At 41.1% G+C, this 7,628-nt stretch overlaps 1 protein-coding gene across 1 annotated transcript in view; it reads left to right on the top strand.

Moving 5' to 3' along the window:
• LOC135115773 (metabotropic glutamate receptor 2-like) overlaps positions 1-7,628 on the top strand; it is a 110,461-nt gene that overhangs the window by 9,126 nt on the left and 93,707 nt on the right. The gene's annotated exons all lie outside the window — the stretch shown is intronic.

Here is a 7,628-nt window from a genome sequence, read left to right as displayed (position 1 = left end):
AGCGAGTCCCCCAAACTTCTAATACATGTTCTGGAGTTGGTTGTGACCTCTGTTCTAAGTTGATGATGAATGAAGGGACAGTTTGTTCCACAAAGGTATTGGGTTGATTTGAGTGCCGCTGCTGCTCTGATATTGATGATGCTTGGTAGCGTGAAGGACCGGTATTGAGAATGTTGATCCTAGTAGCTTGGAGGTCGTGGGTTGTTGATATAGCTGATGTGTGGGAATAAAAGACATAATGATGAGAGTTCTTCTTGATTTAATAGATGATTGATTGCACACACTGTATTCGAGACGAAACTGTAACGTGACGATTGATTGTTCTCTCTCTCTCTCTCTCTCTCTCTCTCTCTCTCTCTCTCTCTCTCTCTCTCTCTCTGAAGTGATATGAAAGACGAATGAGCAGCGTCTCTCAAGGCTGATTGTGATTGACCGGAACTGAGTGAGAGACCAACACTGATTGCTCGTGACTGCTGCGACTCTGGCTCTCGAATGAACTCTGTCTGAACTGAACTCTGTGACTGAACTCCGAGCTCGCTACCATGCGGGCTATATATATCTGAGCTAAGTGAATCGAAGATAATTATCCCTAAGGACTGAAAGTGGGTGGGAGATTCCCGTGAGATAGAGGAGGAAGACGAACGCAGGTGTTATCCCTAAGGACTGGAAGTGGGTGTGAAATTCCCTTGAGATAAAGGAGGAGAAATGACCAGGAAGGAAGATGAACACATGTACACAGCTGTTATCCCTAAGGACTGGAAGTGGGTGCAAATTCCCTTGAGAGGTGGAGAAAGGACTGGCTGGCCATGGTACACGTTGGAGGAATATGTGAAATAGTGAAATAGTGAAATACATATTTATAATAGTAGGAACTGTTGAGACTGATACATACATCTTTGGTGGAGGGCAAGGTGGAGACGAGGTGGAGTGGAAAAAAAGTGCGGAGATTGTATGGAGTGGACGAGGTAGAATAGTTAGAGGTAGAAGTAGTGTTCTGAATGGAAGGGGACGTGGAGGAGGGGTGATAGGTGGGTGGAGAAAGTGATGGAAACTTGAACGTAGGAGACAGTGGAGCGAGATAGTAGAGCAGGAGATAGATATACTAATAAAAGTTCAACTTGAAAAAGTCGTGGCTAAGCGACAGGTGACAGAGAGTTGTAATAAATGGCTCTAAATCCGATTGTGGTCAAGTGTTAGACTGGTTAAGCGACAGGTAACAGAGTTGTAATAAACTGCTTTTAATCCGAATAGGGTGCCATAGGGATCAGTTTTAGGGCCACTGATGTTTTTAATATGTATCAATGACTTGGATAGTGGAATTAGTAGTGATGTTAATAAATTTGCGAATGACACAAAGATAGGCAGATTGATTAGATTAGAATCGGATGCCATCACCGTGCAGGCAAATTTGGATAGGATGAAGGAATGGACAGATAGATGGCAAATGCATTTTAATATCAACAAGTGCTAAGTATTTAGCGTAGGTAGAGGAAACCCTCACAGTAGGTACATAATAAATAACGAAGTTCTAGTAGGTTCAGGATACGAAAAAAAATATAGGAGTAATAGTTAGCTCTGAACTCCATTTCAGAAAGCAATGCATAGATGCCAAAAATAGGCCAAATAGGGTATTAGGATTAATTCTAAAGAGTATTGAAAGTAGAAGTCTCGAAGTAATATTAAAGTTATATTAGGCGCTGGTCAGACCTCATCTAGACTACGCTGTGCAGTTCTGATTCCCATAACACAGGAAGGATATAGGTCTATTAGAATCAGTACAAAAGAAAATGACTAAAAGGATACAGGGGATGAGGAGAATTTCTTACGAAAGAAGACTGAAGCTGTTATATTTACATTCTTTCGAAAGACGTAGGTTAAGAGGGAACCTGATAGAAGTCTTTATTTGGTATAAGGGTTATAGCAATATTCTTAGTATCAGTAGCCAGGATATAACAAGAAATAGCGGGTTCACACTTAGAAAAAAAAAAGGTTTAAAAAAATATAGGAAGGGACTGGTTCTCAAATAGAGTGGTAGATGAATGGAACAGACTCAGTAATTAAGTTGTTAGTGCTGAGTCATTAGAGAGCTTTAAGAGAAGATTAGGCATTTATGGATGGAGATGATGGGCGGAATTAGGTCGGTATATTTCATAGAAGGATTGCTATGTGTAGGCCTAATGGGTTCTACCAGCTTCCCTTATTCCTTGTGTTCTTATAGTTTTATTATTGCTACATTCTCTTCGTTCCCTAAAAGGAAGCTACGCGTTTGCCAGTTTTCTTCAGTTACCGATCAAAGAAAAAAAACTTTGATATCGCGTCAACAAAAGCATGGGTTTGTTTTAGATGCGTATATTCCACTAGCTCCCAACAGGTTTGGAAAAACCCTGGTAAAAAAAAAAAAAATTCTTGAGGGGTTTTATTGTATTCTTTGAGGGTTATTGTTTTTTTTGGGGGGGAATTTATTTTTTGTTTTTTTCTTCATTTATATGTAAATCAGTTTAAATAATCAATTAAAAAGTAATCTAGAGTGAAACAAAAGGTTTGAAGTGCTTTTTCTTTTTTTTCATGTAGGAGCACCAGTCAAGAGCAACAACAACAATAAAATAAATAAATAAATGAAAATAAAAAAGAAAGTCCCACTGAGGTGCTGGTCCCTAAGCATAGTCGAAAGCAGCAGTCAGAAATTATAGGATAAGTGTCTTGAAACCTCCCTCTTGAAGGAGCTCAAATCATAAGAAGATAGAAATACGAAAGCAGGCAGAGTTCGCGAGTTTACTAGATAAACAGGTGAAAGATTGAGAATACTGGTTAACTCTAATAGGGGTGAGAGAATGAAGAAAGTCTTGTGCAGCGAGGATGTGGGAGGAGTGGTGAAAGCAAGACCAGAAAAGAAGTTGGCATAAAAATAGCCTTAGAAGATAGCAAGAGATGAAACATTGCTGAGATGGGAGAGAGGATGAAGACATTTAGTTAGAGAAGAGGAGTTAATAAGACGAAAAGTTTTTGAGATCACCTTGTCTAAAAGAGCGGTATGAGTGGAATCTCCATACATGTGAAGCATACTCCAGAAATGGACGGATAAGTCCGCTGTACATAGTTAGCAGCTGGGGATCAGAGAGTGGGTTGGGGAAAAAAACTGCCTAAGACGACTCTGAACGCCTAAATTCATAGAAGCTGTTTTAGCTAGAGATGAGACATGAAGTTTCCAGTTTAGATTATAAGTAAAGAACAGACCGAGGATGTTCAGTGTAGAAGAGGGCGGGCAGTGAAATGTCATTGAAGAAGAGGGGATAGTTGTCTGGAAGGTTAAGTCAAGTTAATAGATGGAGGAATTGAATTTTGAGGCATTGAACAATACTAAGATTGCTCTGCCCAATCAGAAATTTTAGAGAGATCAGATGTCAGGCGTTCTGTGGCTTTCCTGCGTGAGCTGTTTACTTTTTGAAGGGTTGGAGTCTAGGAAAAGACGTGGAAAAGTGCAGGGTGGGTATTATCAGCGAAAGAGTGGATATAACAAGAGGTTTGGTTTAGATAATTGACAAATAATAAAAATAGAGTAGGTGACAGGACAGAACCCTGAGAAATAACACTGTTAATAGATTTAGGAGAAGAACAGTGACCGTCTACCACAGGAGCAATAGAACGGTTAGAAAGACTTGAGATGAAGTTACAGAGAGAAGGATATAAGTTCTAGGAGAGTAGTTTGGGGATCAAAGCTTTGTGCCAGACTCTGTCAAAAGGTTTTGATATGTCTAAGGCAACAGCAAAAGTTTCACCAAAATCCCTAAAAAGAGGATGACCAAGACTCAGTAAGGAAAGCCAAAAGATTACCAGTAGAGCGGCCTTGACAGAACCCATAATGGCGATCAGGTAGAAGCCTGTGGAGTGATAGATGTTTCAGAATCTTCCTGTTGAGGATAGATTCAAAACTTTAGAGAGGCAGGAAATTAAAGCAATAGGACGATACTTTTGAGAGATTAGAAAAAGTCACGAGTGAAGTTAGATCTTGAAAGATTTTGACCCTTTCTGTTAATGATACAGTTGGGTCCGGTTGGACAATGAATGATCAGGCTTGACTACTTTTACATTTTTTTTTTATGTATATATATATACATATATAGACCTTATTTATCAAAATAATATAAAACTAAATTTTTATATGTTAAATATTTTTTTTCTTAAAATACACACACACACACACACACAAAAAAAAAAAAAAACAGGCTTTTTTGGGAGGTCTTGATTCTTTCTTTCTTTCTTTCTTTCTTTCTTTCTTTATTTTTTTATTTTTTTTTTTGCGGGGGGGATGGCGAGGTGTTTTTAACGCCAACCCTGTCTCCCAGACCCCAGGTAACCACTAGGGGTTATATTGTATTGTTCAATGCCTCAAAAACTCAATTCCTCCATCTATCAACTCGACACAACCTTCCAGACAACTATCCCCTCTTCTTCAAGGACACTCAACTGTCCCCCTCTTCTACACTGAACATCCTCGGTCTGTCCTTTACTTATAATCTGAACTGGAAACATCACATCTCATCTCTAGCTAAAACAGCTTCTATGAAGTTAGGTGTTCTGAGACGTCTCCGCCAGTTTTTCTCACCCCCCAGCTGCTAACTCTGTACAAGGGCCTTATCCGTCCATGTATGGAGTATGCTTCACATGTGTGGGGGGTGTTCCACTCATACTGCTCTTCTAGACAGGGTGGAATCAAAAGCTTTTCGTCTCATCAACTCCTCTCCTCTAACTGACTGTCTTCAGCCTCTCTCTCACCGCCGCAATGTTGCATATCTAGCTGTCTTCTACCGCTATTTTCATGCTAACTGCTCTTCTGATCTTGCTAACTGCATGCCTCCCCTCCTTCCGCGGCCTCGCTGCACAAGACTTTCTTCTTTCTCTCACCCCTATTCTGTCCACCTCTCTAACGCAAGAGTTAACCAGTATTCTCAATCATTCATCCCTTTCTCTGGTAAACTCTGGAACTCCCTGCCTGCTTCTGTGTTTCCACCTTCCTATGACATGAATTCCTTCAAAAGGGAGGTTTCAAGACACTTATCCACCAATTTTTGACCACTGCCTTGACCCTTTTACGGGACTGGCATTTCAGTGGGCATTTTTTTTATTGATTTTTGTTGCCCTTGGCCAATGTCCTTCTTACATAAAAAAAAAAAATAAATAAATAAATAAAAAAAAAATATATATATATATATATATATATACGAGTATATATATATATATATATATATATATATATATATATATATATATATATATATATATATATATATATATATATATATATATATATATATATATATATATATCTTACTACCTGTCAGCCTACAAGACCCCTACCGTTGATGCCCAGTCATTCCACCCAACTGCATTACATATTACAAAGCTTTCTCTCTCTCTCTCTTTTTTTTTTTTATTATTTGGTCCTATTTGTCAAGCTACACACAATATCGAATCGGATTACTTTCATTGGCTTACACCAATTCCTATTCGTTTGTCTAGTTAAGTAAAGCCTCGTTTTGTTTCCTTTCTAATGTTGATATTTGGATGCAAGGTTATGTAATATGAGGAAGTCAATAGGTTACTGCCTCCCTTCGCTTAGACCCCTGCCAGGAAGTGTGCTTGAGAGAAAATTTTTTGAGTTGACGTTCATGACGAGTGCCAAGACGCTTCTCACTGTAATTCCGGATCTGCCTTCAAACTGTTTTCTTAAGGGACAGACATTTTCAGTGGGTCTTTTAGTTTTTCGTTTTTGCTTCCCTTGGCCTGAACCCTCTAACATAAAGAAAAAAATATGGTCTTTCGTTCCATCATTTTGTGACATCCAGACCAAACAAAAGTCTAAAAATTTTCAGAAACCCAGAATACTCGTCGCCAGCAGCTGCTCACCTCCCACCTCCCCTCACCAGCACCCTTCACCTTCCGTTACCAAGACCTTGCACGCTTGGCTGGCTACAATTTTTTTTTTTTTTCGCATTTTTGCTATTCTGCTGTAGAGTATTGTCCACCGTCATGAGTCCACTGCAGAACAAAGGCCTCCACTCCTTCCTCCACTCACCCCTGTCAGCTGTGAGGGCCATTATAAGGGTGTGGGATCACAATGGGGCTTCAGCAATACCACGCCATGCTGGTTGAGAAGCACATGTGGTCTGATTTTTCTGAGGACGTCACTGTCAAGGTTGCATGGGTCTAGTTCAGCTCCACTGGTCACTGGAGAAGGCAAGCCCCATTGCTACTAAGAGCTTCCCATCTGCCTGCATGAATATGGCATCGCCTTTGAGTCTCATTCCCGCACCAGCGAGTTGTGTTGCGATCAGCGGCTGGCTGGACGCGACACTTAATCCCACAAAGGAAGTGACCTAAAACATCCCTAATAATGCAGCCAAGACACACAAGCTCAAGGTGACATCCTTCAGATGCTCCTCACGCTCACATGAGAACACGAGCATACGATGATAATTAGGTGCTTTTGTTTAGAAGATAAAGGCTCGCGTCTTAGAATGTGTTCCTTGCACCCAGCTGTTCCCCGGTATGGGTACAATCTTGGTCAGTTGTCGAATAGCAGCCGCAGAAACATGACAACATTGCCTGGTGCTGTGGGAAGAAACACCAGAAGTGTGTAGAAAATATGAGAAAGAGGAAGATATAACAACGAAAAAATACTATTGTTCAGCACAGACAGTGAAAGGAAAATAGAAAAAAAAAATATATGAAGGGTATATGGAAGATATGACAAAGAAAAATAGGAAAGCCTGTATCCGCCCTCAATCAGCCCATCTGAACCAGACATAGCAATAACTCTGAACTAAACACCACGATACAGCGTTGCTGTTACACAAGCTACAGCCCAACGATCATAAATATAAGTATCGTTTTCCCTTAAGCTTAAGTCTTTTAGTCCGATAATCTCTCTTGTCTGGTTTTATAGTGTGACTGTTGGCACATTACAGGACGGAAGAATAATGAGAAAAGCAAGGCGCAGTGGAGGTAAATGCGGCAAGTTAATTGACTCTGGCCGTGACTACAAGCTGGGAGGGGTCATCGTCCAGGTCTGAGAATCATGGTGAACCCCTGCGTCCCGAGCCCTTTGGCCGCCACAACTAAGAAGACGGAAATGAGCACCGCGGCAGAGCACCTCAACACACGCCTCCTCACCTTGACGTACTAACACTGGGCAGGAAAACTGAGAACCTTCACTGATTACACGCGTGAGACTTGCAGTGACAAATGCTGGTAGGCCGAGGAGTGGAAGGGAACTGGTGGGCAGAGAAGCCGAAGGAAACGCTGGCAGGGAGGGTTGGAGAGGGAATAGACGGTAAAAGGAAGGAAGGAAGGAGAGAGGAAATAGACGGTAGAAGGAAGGAAGGAAGGAAGAAGAGAGAGAGAGAGAGAGAGAGAGAGAGAGAGAGAGAGAGAGAGAGAGAGAGAGAGAGAGAGAGAGAGAGAGAGAGAGAGAGAGAGAATAGACGGTAGAAAGAGGGAGGAAAGGAAGGAGATAGGGAATAGATGGTAGAAGAAAGGAAGGAAGAAAGGAAGGAAGGAGGGAATGGCTGAAGGGAGAGGAGATGAATGGGTGGAGAGGCAGTGCAGGGAAAAGGACGAAGTTCAGGGTT

This window comes from Scylla paramamosain, chromosome 29 (genome assembly GCF_035594125.1).
Source record: "Scylla paramamosain isolate STU-SP2022 chromosome 29, ASM3559412v1, whole genome shotgun sequence".
NCBI classification, from domain to species: Eukaryota; Metazoa; Arthropoda; class Malacostraca; order Decapoda; family Portunidae; genus Scylla; species Scylla paramamosain.
The sequence above is the reverse complement of the archived record's forward strand: the minus strand, read 5'-3'. Positions and strand labels throughout refer to the sequence as shown.